Source organism: Cavia porcellus, unplaced genomic scaffold (assembly GCF_034190915.1).
Source record: "Cavia porcellus strain 051 isolate PalLab524CR breed Dunkin Hartley unplaced genomic scaffold, mCavPor4.1 scaffold_2, whole genome shotgun sequence".
Taxonomy (NCBI): Eukaryota; Metazoa; Chordata; class Mammalia; order Rodentia; family Caviidae; genus Cavia; species Cavia porcellus.
In genome coordinates, this window is record NW_026947485.1 from 64506734 (window position 1) to 64523097 (window position 16364).

The window sequence follows — 16364 nt, forward strand, 5'->3', positions numbered from 1 at the left end:
AATTAAATCTACCCTGAAAAAGATGACATCTTTCACAAAAATCACAATTATTGATTACATTTCTAATAGTAAAAACTTATAAAATATATCAGGGAACAGGGCCAAAAACAAGGAGGGGAAAAATGCCAGACAATAAAAATAGAAACATAAATGATCCCAACAATGTAAACAGCTGTGATTAATATTTTGAAGAAAAACAGATGAGAAGATAAAGAATTTCACTAGGGAATTAATTGAAATCTATCTTTTAAAGTATCAAACATTACAGCTCAATGTAAAGAGCTACCACTTTTTGTATTTCATGGTATCATCAAAGAATACTCACAATTTTCTGAAAAGACTCAAAGCACATTCTGTTTCAATTATATATGAAGCCATATTTTTTCATATACTTCAACCAAAACATACTACAACACACTGAATACAGAAACAGTATGAGAATCCAACCGTCTTCTACGAAGCTAGATAATGGATCTGTAAATTACATTTTGTTTTAGAAAATATAGCTATTTTCACAAAATATATTATTTACATATATTAACATGCAATTATTTTATTTTTAATGAATTAACACATTTAAATTTTCCAGTTTTCAATTCCATTATGTTAAATACTGATAGATAAAACTCACATTGTCAATAACTTTTAAAAATATAAAGGGTTTTTAAAACTAAAATATTTGAAAACAATCTACAAATTCAAAGCATTCGTAATTGAGTTCTTAATAGGTTTTTTGTTAGTGTATGTGAAAATTGCAAGCTCTTTTATTGTTCTTTTGTGATGTTGGGGATCAAACCCAGGCCCTTGAGCACACTAGGCAAGTACTCTAACCTTGAGCTACATCCTCAACCCATGTTTTAAATCTTTATACAGCTATACAAAGGTTCAATAATACTCAAAAGAACTGTGGATTTTAGCTAATTGCAAATAATGTTTAGCATCTTAAAGCTACAGTAACTAAAAAAAAAGGAAACATTGGTATTAAAAAACAAAACAAAACAAAACCAGCCCAACAGGATAGAATAGAGTTGAGAAACTGACCGTATGTACACTGTTATCAGATTTTCAACATTTATGATACTATCATGCTATGAGGAAAGGATGGTATTTTTAATAATTTATGCTACATTAATAGTTCCATCTTTGTCCACATTTGATGTAGTCCTTGTCTCATATGTAGTCATTCTAATAGATGGGTCCTGCTTTAATTTGAAATTCTCTTATGGCATAAGACATCCTGCTTTAATTTGAAATTCTCTTATGGCATAAGACATTTTCAGAGCTTATTTGTCGCTTGTCTTAGTTACTTTCTTGTTGCTGGGACAAAATACCAAATACTCACAAATTAGAGGAGGAAAGGTTTACTTTATCTCACAGTTTGCAGAGGTTTCAGCCCATAGTCAGTTGGCTCCAAGGCAGGACAGGATGGCAGAGGGATATGAAGGAAAAGAAACAGTTCATGAGAGGGCAGGCAGGAAAATATAGCAGCATCAACTCTCCCTCTCTCTTTTCATTGCATTCAAACTGCAAGCTTTTTGGTTGGTGCCACTCACTCCCAGGGTAGATCTTCTGTCTCCAGTAAATCCACTTGTACAAACCCAGTACTATCTAGTCCAGTTATACACTCATGACCCAGTCACTTCCAAAAACCCCACCTGGGAGCACATGAAATTTTGGGTACACTTTAGATATAAACAATAACAATCTCTATCTTCTTTTTTAAGGGATCTGTTTAGATCAATTGCCCATTTGTAATTAGCTTACTTTCCTAGTGAGCTTTTTTCTCTTTTGTTTTTCTTCCTCCTCATATGTTCTCTTAGTCAGGCTTGTCTTTTCATTCTTGTAAAAAATCTTGAACAGGTTATTCTTTTATGTGATTTTCTACAAGTTTTATTGATTTATCTTTCAATCTATCTGTAATGATTTCTTCTATATGGTATGAATTAGGTCAACGTTATGTATTTCTCTCTTAGATCCCTCATTCATTCCTGGTGTGAGTGCAAAATAGTGCTACTACTTGGAAAATGGTCACAATGCTATTACAACTAAACAGTGTCTTATATATAATCTAACAATCATACTCATAGATATTTTTCCCAAATGAGTTAAAGATTTAATATTCACACAAAAACCTACAGCTTTATTCACAATGTCAAAACTTGGGAGTAACCAATACATTCTTCAATAGGTGAATGAACTAGCAATCTCAACATTCCCACAGTAAAATATTGAACAAGTAGAAAAAATGAACTATGAACAAATATAGAAGAAACCTAAATACATATTACCAAAGGAAAAAAGGAAGCTTTAAAAGAGTACATGTATACTTATCTGGCAGGGAAGATACCTTAATCACGAAGGTGGTTTTCCCAGGGCAAGGCTTATCCTTTGCACCCCAGATGTGCTGACCCTTGAAATTTCCCCAAATATGGGAAACTTGACTGCATAATTTGTGGTAGTGGAATCTGTGTTTGCACTCTTTCCTGTTTAAAAAAAAGGGGGGGAAAGGTTACATCATTCCAACTACATGACATTCTGAAATATGCAGAGCAGGAGGAATTTTTAGAGCAGTGAAACTATTTTGCATGGTAGTGTAGTGATGGATATATAACACTTTGTTAAGCCCCCCCCCAAAAGGATAAAATATAAAAATTAAATCCTAACATAAATTATAGGCTTCACTTAGAAACAATGTATCAATGCTTGTTCATCAATCAAACCTAACAAAAATAAAATCTTCCATACTAACTTACGATGTTAATAGATTAAGAAACTGGAAGAGGAGATAGTATATAGGAATTTCTGTTATTTCTCTTTGCTTTTTCTACAAACTTAAAACTATTTTGCAAGTCTATTAATTAAAATTAAATGCAGTAACTGTTATAGGAACGATTGACATTTTAACTTAATAAAATGTAAAACTTCTAGTTCTCAAAAGATAATTTGACAGAATGAAAAGGCAATATGAAAAGTGAAGAAAAATATTTCACATACTTAAACCACACAAAAAACTCATTTATACTACATAAGTATCTTTCATAAATTAAATAAGAAAAGGCAAAAAAATTGAACTGGCTTTCTACAAAGGACATTTCTACTAAATGAGCAATGAACAAGAAAATGTTCTACCATCATTAGTCATTAGGAAAACACAAGTTGAAAATAAAATAAGACATCTCTACACACTCCCAAGTATGGCTACCATTAAAAAGATTTATGATAAAGAACAACAGAAACTCATACATCTTTTGTGGAAATGTAAACTGGCAAAACCATTTTAGAAATTATGTTGCCAGTAAAACTGAACATAGCACCATCCTATGACTCAGCAAGTCAACCCATAGGTATAATTCTAATAGAAATGCATGCCATTGTACACAATGGAGAGTTATAAGAACACGCTTAGTACATTATTATTAAAGCATCACACTAGAAGCAACCAAATGCTCATTAACAACACACTGAAATTTTGTATATTTGCAAAATGAAATACTAAATAACAAAGAACAAAGTTATTTCTATGTTACAATATAAGTGAATCTCAAAAACCTAACATTTAGCAACAAAAATAGTACATACAAGATAATTTTTTATACAAAGCTCAAAAACGGGCAACGGTAATTTACAATAGTAGAAATCTATGTAATGGTTTACCTGTGAGGACCTAGCAGCAAGACTAGTGGCATAAAATTGATCTCTCAATATTGAAAATGTCTATTACCTTGCTATGGGAAAGCATCAAGCTGTAAACCTAAGACTTGTACATTTTCACCTAAATATTAAGTTCAAATTAAATTAACAAAAAAAGGTTCATTCATGCCTATCAATCAACCAAAAATTAAAGGTTTGAACCATAAACATTTCTAACTTATTTTTTTGTAAAACAAACAAACAAAAAAAGACTAAAAACAATGGTACAGAATTTCAGATCAATATAATAGATTAAAGGTCACTATGTTGCAAATTGTTATCTTCAAAATAGTTGCTCAGATTGATTACAAGATATAGACATGAAAAAATGATCAAACAATGAAAGCAAACACTGTTCTTTTGATGAACTAACAGATCAGCGGTACAATTATATATCTGGTATATATATACAATTGTTTTCCTTCTTTCTTTTTGCCTTTCTGCATCCCAGTTGTTCTTTCCTTTTGAGCAGTTTCTTCCCCTTTCACTTTCACAAAATCTATTGTACATTTTCTGTCTTATTTATTCTTTCAGTTTTTTACAATATAATGTAAACAATATAATGTTATTGTTTATATAATATAATGTAAACAATATAATGTTATATATAATTGTTAAACAATATAATGTTTACACATGTAAGCCTGATTTATTTCACTTATGAGTAATATCACAAGTTACATCCATTTACCTATGAAAGCCGCTAGTTTGTCCCTTTTTATAGCTGACTCCTATTCCGTTATATAAAATACCACATCTTTTTTGTCCATTCAGTGATTCATGGGCATTTGGGTTATTTTCAAGATTTAGCCATTACAAATTGTGCTGCTATAAACATGAGTGTGCATATATCACTGTGATATGGTGTTTTTATTTCTTCTAGGAAAACACCCAAAAAGGGAACAGCTGAGTCAACACAGACTTCCAAACCTAGTTTTTTTGAGGCATCTCCACACTGCTTTCCACAGTAGTTTTACCAGTCTATACTCCAACAAACAGTGGAAAAGGGTTCCTTTCCACCCACAACCCCACCAACATTTGTTATTGGTTGGTTTCTTGATGATAACCATTCTTTCTGGGGTGAGATGGAATCTCAGTGTCTTTATAATTTGCATTTCTCAAAGGACAAGTAATGTTGAACATTTTTTCATGTATTTATTTGCCACTAGTATTTCTTCATCTAAGAAGTGCATATTCATCTCAGATGCTAATTTTTGGATTGGGTCTTTGAATTTGAGGAATCTGATTTTTTCACTTCTTTATATGTTTTAGATTAAAAGTCCCTTGTTTGAGGGACAGTGGACTAAAATTTTTTCCCATTCTGTAGGTTTTCATTTCACTCTGTTGGTGATTTTTTTCTTTTGATATTCAAAAACTTTTAAATGAGATCCCAGTTGTTTCTAGTACTTCCTGTCACTTTAGATTTTGTTCATGGACTCTGTCTACCCCTATGTCTTCAAGATTTCTAACTACCTTTTCTTGCAGAAGACCTAGTGTTTCTGTTTTAATATTTAAATATTTAATCCACTTTACTTTACTAATTGACTTTACTTTGGTGCATGGTGATAGACATAGGTCTATTTTTAGTTTTTGACATGTGGAAAACCAGTTTTTTCAGCACCATTTATTAAAGAGGCTGTCTTTTTTCCAGTGAACATGTTTGGTCCCTTTGTCAAAGATGAGGGTGCTGATTGTGTTTGTAGTTGTGGCTGCATCCTTCAATCTATTTCATTGATCCTCAGGTCGGTTTTTTATTCCAGTACCATACTGATTTTACCCAGTAGCTTTATAGTATAATTTCATATCTGGAATTGTGATGCCTCCTGCTTTGTCCATGTGCCCAGGATTGCATTTGCTATTCTAAGTCTCTTCCATTTCCAAATGGACCTTACAATGTTTTCTCTATATCTATTAGGTATGCTAAAAGCTTTTATTGGGATTGCATTAATAACTAGTCTGGGAATATGGCCATTTTCACAATGCTTGTTCTTCCTATCCATGAGCAAGAGATATTCTTCCATTTTCTATGTATAGATCTTTTATATCTTTTCTAAGATTGATTCCTCAGAATTTTAGTTTTTTTGTATGCTATTGTTAAGGATGTGAATTCCCTAATTCCTCTCTCAGTGGTCTTGTTGTTTGTGTACAGGAATACTATTGCTTTTTGAGTAATGACTTTGTATCTAGCTATATTACTGAAATTATTTAATTCTTTTTTTATCGGTACTAGGGATCGAACTCATGATCGCGTGCTTGTAAGGCAGGCGCGTATGCCACTGAGCTAAATCCTCAGCCCTATGAAATTGTTTAATTCTACAAGTCTTTTGGTAGAATTTTTGGGGCCTTCTATATAACATATCATGTCATCTATAAATAATGAGAGTTTAACTTCTTCCTTTCCTATCCCTACTCCTTTTATTTCTCTTTCTTATCTAATTCCTCTGACTAATGTTTCCAGAACTGTATTGAATAGGAGTGGTGATAGTGGACATCTATGTTTTGTTTCTGATTTTACCAAAAGAATTCAGTTTTATTTGATTTAGTATGACATTGGTTGTTGATTTGTCATAGGTGGCTTTTATCAAATAGAGGTAAGGACTATGTATCCTGATCTTCTGTAGAGTTGTTATTATGAATGGGTATTGGACTTTATAAAAAGATTTTTCTGCATCTATTGAGACAATCATGTGATTATTGCTTTTGGCTCTGTTGATACAGTGTATTGCACTTATTAATTTGCATATGTTGAAACATCCCTGCATTTCTGGGATGAATCCCAGTTGGTTGTGATGTATAATCTTCCTGATGATTTGCTGCATCCTGTTTGCCAGCATTTTATTGAGTTTTGTATCATTAGGGATATTGGCCTGTAATGTTCTTTTTTAGTTGGGTCTTTCTCTGGTTTTGGTATCAAAGTAATACTTCTCTAGTTTTGGTATCAAAGTAATAGTTGTCTCCAGAAATGAGTTAGGGAGAATTTCTTCTCTTCCAATGTCATTAAAGAATTTGAGGGGTATTAGCATAAAATCTTCTTTAAATTTCTTATAAAATTCAGTTGTGGATCCATCAGGACTTGGGCCTTTCTTTGTTGGTAAGATTATAATTATGTTTTCAATTTCATTAACTGATATTGGGTTATTAAAATTTTTTCTATCTTCTTGATTCATTTTTTATACACTTCTAGGAATCTGTACATTTCTTCTATGTTTTCTATCTTACATGAGTTTCAAAGGTTACATGAGTTACAAGGTTTTCAAAGTAGGCATTGATGATCTTCTAAATTTTTATAGGATCTATAGCAATTTCACCCTTTTCATTCCTCATTTCATGAATCTGAGTTTTTTCTTTCCTTTTATTGATAAGGTTGGCTATCAGTTGATAAGGGGCTTATCAGTTTTGTTTATTTTTTCAAAGAACCAATTCTTGGCAGTGGGGAGAACACAGCAGATAGATAACAACAGCTACAGAGGCTCTCTGAGAAAGCCAGCTTAGAATCCAGGAATGGTGCAGTGTGGGGAGTCCTAAGCAGGAGCAGATATACCCTGCTGACCCAGGAACAAACTAAGCTGAGAGAAACCAATTGGAAATGCAATCCCAGTGCTAAGACAGGAACAGATAAAATCTTAGCACTGAAGCTGAAACCCACAACTCTGGAAACCACAATTTGAATTTTCTGCCACCGCTGCTGCATCTGAATGGGCACAGCAGGGAGAGAGACATAGAAGCTCTGAGAGCAGGAATCAGCAAACCAAGTTGAGAGTGTGACTGGCAGGGGGCCCTACTTTGACCTGCAGTGAGTGAGAAGAATAGGGACCCCTCCACAGATAAGGAGGCTTCCAACAGAGGACATTCTGGGACCGGGCAGACTGGCCAGAACGGGATGCTGCAGTGACTTCAGTCACATATTCCCCTCCCAAGTGGGATTGGTGGGGAGCGCCTGACCTGAGTGACTCTGCAGACTAAGACCCAGTAGGCTAGCCCAAACCAGGTTCCTGCACCTGGCGGTGCACCCTAGCAGTGAAGCCTTCAGTAGGTTGACCCGGAGGGGCAGGCCCAGCAGAGGCTGCCCAGGTCTATGTCTCCCTAGTACATTGGAGTGGGCAGGAACACTTAGCCGGAAGATTTAAACAAACTGTAACCCACAAAGAAAGAAACTGGGCCTCCTACCTACACCTGTATGGAAGGAACAAAAAATATGAGAAGAGGAGGCAACAAGAAAGGATCCTCACTTCTGGGAGAACATGGTGGACAGATAGCAGCAGCTATGGAGGCTCTCTGAAAGACCCAGCTTAGAATCCAGGAATGGTGTAGAGTGAGGAATCCTAAGCAAGAAAAGATATATGCCCTGCTGACCCAAGAATGAACTGGGCTGAGAAACCAACTGGGAATGCAATCCTGGTGCTATAACAGGAACACATAAAGCCTCAGCATGGAAGCTGGAGCCCGTGCCATTGGAAATCGCAATTTGGGTTTCCTGCTGCCGCGGCTGCATCTGAATCGGTTTGGCAGGAAGACAGAGGCATGAAAGCTCTGAGAAGGGGAATCGGTGAACGGAGTTGACAGCGGAACGGGCGGGGAGCCGTGCATCAACCTGCAGTGAGTGAGAGAAACTGGGACTCTTCCACAATGTAGGAGGCTCCAACAGAAGACATTCTGGGACCGGGCAGACTGGCCGGAACAGGGTGCTGTAGTGATTTCAGTCACATAGCCCCCTCTCAAGCGGGATTGGTGAGCAGTGCCTAGCTTACGTGATGCTGCTGGCTGAGACATAGTAGGCTAACACACCCAAGGTCCCAGCACCTGAAGGTGACCTGGAGGGGCGGGCCCCGCATAGGCTGCCCAGTTCATAACTCCCTGGTGTGCTGCGGTGGGCAGGAACACCTAGCCGGCACAATTCAATCAGACTGTGGCCAACAGGGAAGGAAGCTGGGCCTCTTATATATGCTTGCATATATAAGGAACAAAGAATATGGGAAGAGGGAGCAACAAGAAAGGCCCCTCAGCCCCCAATCCTGAAAAACAGGCAATAGCAGACACTGCACCAATAGACACAAAGCGCTATCTCCAGAGCCTCATAGACAAATTCAGGAATGAAGTTATTAATGACCTGAAGTTAGACATAAGCAGAATACTTAGAGAAATACTAAGCCCCGCCCAAGAAAAAACAGATGGTGGAATGGAAGAACAGAAAAAGAGGGGAGAATTGTTTGATGGAGAAAATAGAGAAAGCATAGAACATGTGAAGCAGGTTCAGAGAGATTACCAGGAAACTAAAAACTCTCGAAAGCTGGCATAACAGCTTGAAAGAATCTAAGGCTAGATTATCTGAACTGGAGGCCAGATTTGTGATGTGGGAGCATGAAATGAAAAACTTCTTAAAAATAACAAAGAAACAAACAGCAATAATACAAAGACTAGAAGATGATAAGAGGATCTATAACTTAAGAATTAAGAACATAAAAGAAGAGGTAGGGACACAAACAAATGAATTACAAAAGCTACTCACAGAAATAATCCAGGAGAATTTTCCTAAATTAGCAAAAGGTAAAGATACTCAGATGTATGAAGCATTCAGGATCCCAGCCACCTACAACCCAAACAGAACTACACCCAGTAATATAATAATCAAAATTCCAGAAATCCAATATAAGAACAGAATATTAAAAGCCATCAGAGACAAGAAACAGATCACTTACAAGGGAACACCCATCAGAATTACAGCAGACTTCTTGGCACAAACCATCAAATCACGAAGAGTGTGGGGGGAAATAATTCAAGCTTTAAAAGATAATCTCCAGCCAAGATTGATATATCCTGCACAACTATCCCTGGAAATTGATGGAAAAACAAGGTGCTTCCAGGGTAAAGAGGAACTAGGGGAATATGTAACCACCAGTTCAACTCTACAGAGAATACTGCAGGATATTCTAAAAAAGAAAAATACAAAGAATCCAGAAATAGTGGCAGAGAGGCCACAATGAATGGAGCAGAAAACAAAATGAAGAAGACAAACTGATAACTAATGACAGAAAAAGAGCTCAACAGAAATGAGGCAGAGAAGATTGGATGATAGGAATAGCTATTTTGGAGAAAACGACGTCATAATAGGTAATGCTGATTTAGTATCATCTTGTTTTGAAGTCTCATCTAGCTTTTGCTCTTCTGTCTCCATTGGTCTTAGCATGTTGTATCCTATGGGAATTTATTATATGTGATAGTTTAAACAAAAACTTTTATAGACAAGGAGATTATACAGAAACCATTGTTCATTTTCTGTTAGTTGATTCTAAATACCCTGTAATACTGTCATTCTCTTAAATGGTTTTACATTGTTTTGATATATTTGATGCTACAGTATACAAAGTTATACTCAAAGATTTCAAGGAAAGAGACAATATGGTAAGTACTTTTATGTCAGGATTATCTTATGGTGAAACACTATTTTGCTTAAGCGGTTATGTTTTGATCTGTGCTGTTTTGTTGTTATGCCCTCTTTTATTTCAATCTCCATTTTGTTATTTACTTTTTTATTTTTATCCTTTTAATTAAGGGAAAAATAAATAAAAAATAGTAGGATATATTATAGTAACCCACTTTGATTTACTATTAACTTGATTTGAAGCCCTGTATTGCTCTCACCATCTTGTTTTGACTGATTTTCCTCTATTCTGTTTTGCTTGATAGTACCAGGTTCGAAAGTATAGGCAACAGCTGTGAAGATAGTGGGATTCATTATGACACCCATTCTGGTTGACTATTATCTACTTTTGAGGACCTGTAATGTCTCCAATGTTTTGGTTTTATTGGTTTCGTTCTTTACTGTTTTGTTCAATTTTATTATAACTGATGATATAGGCAATTCTATTAGAGATAGCAGGAGGCATTATGGTAACCATTGTTAATCACCTTGTATTATGTTTTTACTTTATCTATTATGCCCACCCTTTTGATTTGACCGACTCTGTTCTGTTATGTCACATTTGGTTTTACTCTCTTCCAAAAAAAGTAATAAGAACTGTGGGAGCAATAAAACCCAAAATGTGTAATAGTCATTGTACAAAAGAGAGGAAAAGAAAGTGCTCTAAATGATATAATTGCATGTATATTTAAGTGTATAAGATAGACAATGATATTACGGAGTTTTGTTGGATCATTGAACAGAACTGTTTGGTCTCACTGTTTGCATGTCCAATACATAAGCTTTAATTTTGTAACTTGAACAAATATTTCTAAGATGACAATATGTAATCCTTTAACTAGTGATTTTCTGTTTATTTTTTTTCTGAAATTCTGTATAACTTATACCCTTTTTCTGCTTTTTTTTTCTTTTTCTCCTTAAATAAAATTAAAAAAAAAAAAGAAAAAAGAAAGAGTCCTCAGTCCCCAATCCTGAGAACACTGATCCAGGAAAGGTAAATGCAAAGCAGAATGAGGACAGAAAACATGCAATATCAAACACAGCACCAACAGACATAAAGTGATATCTCCAGGGCCTCATAGACGAGTTCAAAAGTGACTTATTTAATGAAGTAAAGCAAGATATAAGTAGAATAGTTAGAGAAATGCTAGCACCACCCAAGAAAAAACAGATGGTGGAATGGAAGAACAGAAAAAAGGGGAGAATCGTTTGATGGAGAAAATAAAGAAAACATAGAATACATGAAGCAGTTCAAAGAGATTACCAGGAAACTAAAAGTTCTATTGATAGCTAGCATAACAGCTTGCAAGAAAGTAAGGATAGATTATCTGAACTGGAGGACAGATTTGTAATGTGGGAGTATGAAAGGAAAAACTTCTTAAAAATAACAAGAAAACAAACAGCAATAATACAAAGGCTAGAAGATGATAAGAGGATAAGAGAAGATGATAAGAATTAAGAATGTAAAGGAAAAAGTAGAGACTCAAACAAATGAACTACAAAGGCTATTCACAGAAATAATCCAGGAGAATTTCCCTAATTTAGCAAAAGGTAAAGATACTCAGGTGTATGAGGCATACAGGACCCCAGCCACCTACAACCCAAACAGAACTACACCCAGGCATATAATAATCAAAATTCCAGAAATCCAATATAAGAACAGAATATTAAAAGCCATCAGAGACAAGAAGCAGATCACTTACAAGGGAACACCGCTCAGAATTACAGCAGACTTCTCAGCACAAACCATCAAATCACGAACAGCGTGGGGCAAAATAATTCAAGCTTTGAAAGATAATAACCTCCAGCCAAGATTGATGTATCCTGCACAACTGTCCCTAGAAATTAATGGAAAAACAAGGTGCTTCCAGGATAAAGAGGAACTAGGGGATTTTGCAACCACCAATTCAACTCTACTGAGAATACTGCAGGACATTCTAAAAGAAAAAAACACCAAGATTCCAAAAACAGTAACAGAGAGGCCACAATGAATAGAGCAGAAAGTGAAATGAAGACAAACTGACAACTGACAGAAAAAGAGCTCAACAGAAATGAGGCAGAGAAGGTTGGACATAATTTCTAATATAGATGGCCTAGATATCCTAACTTTGGGGAAAAAATAGAGAATAGCAGGCAAAGTGGATCAAGAGATAGGGTCCACCAGGAGGCTCTTTATAGGAAATATAATTAGCCTGAAGAAGGTAATATGGACCAAAATCAAACATGAGAAAATGGAACTCAATGTGATAGGGAACCAGAGAGTAATAAGGATAACTAGACCAGTATATATGGATAGGTTGAACAGACAGGCTTTAAGAAATAAAGAATTATAACTAGAAATCCAGCCCAGGAGTGAGAAAGTTCAGAAACACTTAAGTAAATAGCAGGTTGCCCCCCAATACAAAACCATGAGTGTTGGGGAGACCCAAAAATACACAATTCATTCTGGGGCAGTAAAGGGGAGGAATAGTCCTCAAATTAAAACAGCAAAAAATATAGCTAATAGTGTATCAGGAATCAAAACCCCTATTACTCTCAGCACTCTGCTTGGTTGGAACTCGTTCTGTCCTAGTTTGTATACAAGCATTGAGTCTGAGGGGCACAGATAGCTGTCCATAGCATAGTGGACATCTTTAATTCCCTATTAACTCAATCAGGATCCATGTGTGACTTATACTGTTATATCATAACTGATCTTAGTTAAATCTGACTTGCTTGATTGCTGCTTATTATTGACAGATTTTGTTCAAAACCTGTAAGGTTGTTGGCAACAAGTTGAGGAGTACAGACAACTATACTGAAAATGACAATCATTCACTTCGATATCCATTCTGATATGATTACTACCTGTTTTTGTAGCTCTATACTATCTATAAAGTTGTATTTCTGTTAATTCTGTTATGTGCTGATATGCTCAATTATACTTTATCTGATGATATAGCCAATTCTGTTGATAACGAGACACAGCACAGTGATCAGGATAGAACTCCTTATACAGCAAATTTGTATGTCTTTTTAGTTTTATATGTCTATAGGAAAAAGTTTAGTTCTGCCTTGCTTTGCTATGTTTTTCCCTCTAGCCATAAAAAGGATAGAAATACACGTTAAGACTCAAGCTTACATAAAACCTATAAACAGTTTATGAGCACTGATCTGATGACACATGATGAAATGAACAAAAATTTTGAAAGAAAGAAAGTTGCACTGCAGTACCCAGTCCTGATCCTGGAGTGCTATGATGTGAATCCAGCAATATTATTAATCTTTGTTTAGAAGGATTTTAATCTAATATGCTCCGTTAGGTCTCAACATAAATGAAGATATGGATAAACGCGTACATGTCTAAGTGTATAGGATTGATAGACATAATACTTAGTTTTTGTTGGATAGTTGAACAGAACTGTTTGCAGTCTCCCTGGTTGAAATCCCATTTATATGTTCCACTTGTGTACCTTGAACAACTATTTATAGGGGGACAATATGTATATATCAGCTAATGATTTATTACTATCTATTTCTTTTCTTTGAAAGTATGTACTATTTCTGCCCTTTTTCTATCTTGTTTTGTCTTTCATTAAATAAAAAAAAAACAAAGAACCAACTCTTTGATTTATTAATTCTTTGTATTGTTTTCTTGGGCTTGATTTGTTCTTTTTTTCCCAGAAGCTTCAGGTACAGCATTAGGTTATTTACTTGTGCTCTTTCTATTTTCTTGATGTGAGAATTTATTGCTATAAACTTCCCTCTTATGACTGCTTTCATTGCATCTCACAGGTTTGTGTAACATGCATTTACATTTTCATTTGATTTTAGATATTGTTTAATTTCTTCTTTAATTTCATCTATGACCCATTGGTTATACAGGAGGGTGCTATCTAGTATCCATGTGTTTATGGAGTTTTTGCAGTTTCTTTTGTCATTAATTTCCAATTTTATGTCACTATGGTCAGATAATGTGTATGGGATAATTTCAACTCCTTTGTATTTACTTAAGCATGTTTTATGGGCTAGTATAGGGCCTATTTTAGAGAATGTTCCACTTTCAGCTGAGAAGAATGTGTATTCTGGATGTTGTTTGGTGGAACACTCTATAAACATTTAGTCTATTTGTTCACAGATTTGATTCAGTTCAGTTATTTCTTTCTTCATTTTTTGCTTTGTTGACCTGTAATATGGTATTAAGGTCTCCCATTATAATTCTGTTATTGCTTACACATTTTTTCATGTCTATTAATATTTGTTTGATATAGTTGGGTGCTCTCATATTTGGTGCATATATATTTATGATTATTGTTTCTTCTTGAATTTTTCCCTTAACAAGTATGCAGTGACCTTATTTCTTTTAATCATTCTTGATTTGAAGTTCACATTGTCTGTAAAGAGAATAGCTACCCCTGCCTTTTTCTGTTTCTTTTGGCATGGAGTATTATTTTCCATTCTTTAACTTGTAATCTATGAATTTCTTTTTGAGTTAAATGTATTTTTTGTATACAGCATGCTTTTGGATCTTGTTTCTTGATCTATTCTGTCAGTCTGTATCTTTTTATTGGTGAATTGAGGCCATCTACATTGATGGTAACAATTGATATGTATTGCCTTGTCTTTGCTATGTTATTTTTTTTCTCTTGGTTCCCTACTTTTCCCCTTTGATTAATTGCTTGCCCTGGTTGGTTGTTTATGGTGTTATTCTTGGAACTGTGGTCATTTATGTCTGTCTAGAACGTCTTTTAATACTCTTTGTAGTGTTGGTTTGGTGGTCATGAATTTTTCAGTTGTTCTGTAGTGGAAGTATCTTATTTCTCCATTAATTTTGAAGGATAGTTTGTAGGGTGCATCAGTCTGGGTTGGAAGTTGTTTCCAGGACTTGAAATACTTTACTTCAAGCTCTTCCTGCCTTGAGAGTTTGTGTTGAGAAGTCTGACATGATCCTGATGGGCTTGCCTTTAGAGGGGATCTGTTCCTTTTCCCTAAAAGCATTTAATATTGTGTTCTTGTGCTGATTTATGGGATCTTCATTATTATATGTTGGGTATAGATTTATTTTGTTTATGGCCAACTAGAGTTCTATATCCCTCACTTATCTATATGTCATATTCTTTTTCCATATTGGAAATTTTCTGCTATTACTTTTACAAATTTTTTATGTCATTTGTATTGGATCCTGACTTTCATTGACACCTATTATTCTTATATTATTTTTCTTTGCATAATCTTAAAGGTATTGAGTTGGATTTTTTCTGATATTTTGTTATTTTCTAGAGGCCTTTTCTTTCATAATATTCCCAATCCTGTCTTCAAAGTCTGAAAATCTGTCCTCATTTCATTCAAGAGATTTTGTCAGCCTTCAGTGGAATTTTTTATTTCCTGGATATCTACTTGACTATTTCATGCATTCTATTTCTTTCCTATATTGATCATTCATGACTTTTATCCTCTTCCTATTATCATCTATTTTCTTATCTGTCTCTGCCCTAGATATGCTGAGTATTTCATTTATAAATGATGAATTTTTTAACCTGAGAGTTATTTTTTATTGATTTCCTCTATAGCCTCATGGGTTTGTTTCTTTATTTCAGTTGCTATGATTCCCAAAATTTCAGGTGTCTCCCATTTTCTTCTATGTCAGTGACTCTTGGACTTGTTCTCCATGGGCTGGAGGTCTGAGATTGCATTTTGTTTCTTCATTTGTCATTTTCTGGGTTCCTATAATGGCAGAGAGGCAATGGGAATGGCCATTAATCAGGTGCCCCAGACCATCTTAAATTACCTTTAACCCTGGCATTGTTTTAAAGTATAAAAGAATGTTGAAGCCAATAAACAATGATTTCTAATTTCTTTTCTTTTTTTTTTTTTTTTTTTTTTTTTTTTTTTTTGGTCTTTTTCCTTTTTATCGGTACCAGGGATCAAACTCATAACTGCCTGCCTGCAAGGCAGGCACTTATGCCGCTGAGCTAAATCCCCAGCCCCATGATTTCTAATTTCTAAGACTGAGTTACCATTGTTATGTCTGAGACAAGGGGTGAAACCCTCTTGGTATCAAGATTCACTTTACTACACTAAGTCCTCTGTTCTTCCTGTGCCCCACACATTTAAAGATAAATATTTAGAGGATTTTTATTATGTACTAGTACCTTACTGAGTATTTGTATATCTTCCAGAGTCCTAAGAAGTAGACACTACTAAACTACTTTAAAGATAAGAATGTAAATTTTCCTAAAGTCATCATATTAGTATCAGTATTAGTCATCTTTCCATA

General features: G+C 34.9%; 1 non-coding gene across 1 annotated transcript; it reads left to right on the top strand.

Moving 5' to 3' along the window:
* The first annotated feature begins 2323 nt into the window (after positions 1–2323).
* On the top strand, positions 2324–2486 carry LOC111758440 (U1 spliceosomal RNA). Its single transcript, XR_002792615.1, has one exon. It is a non-coding gene; the product is annotated as a U1 spliceosomal RNA (small nuclear RNA).
* Positions 2487–16364: the final 13878 nt, after the last annotated feature.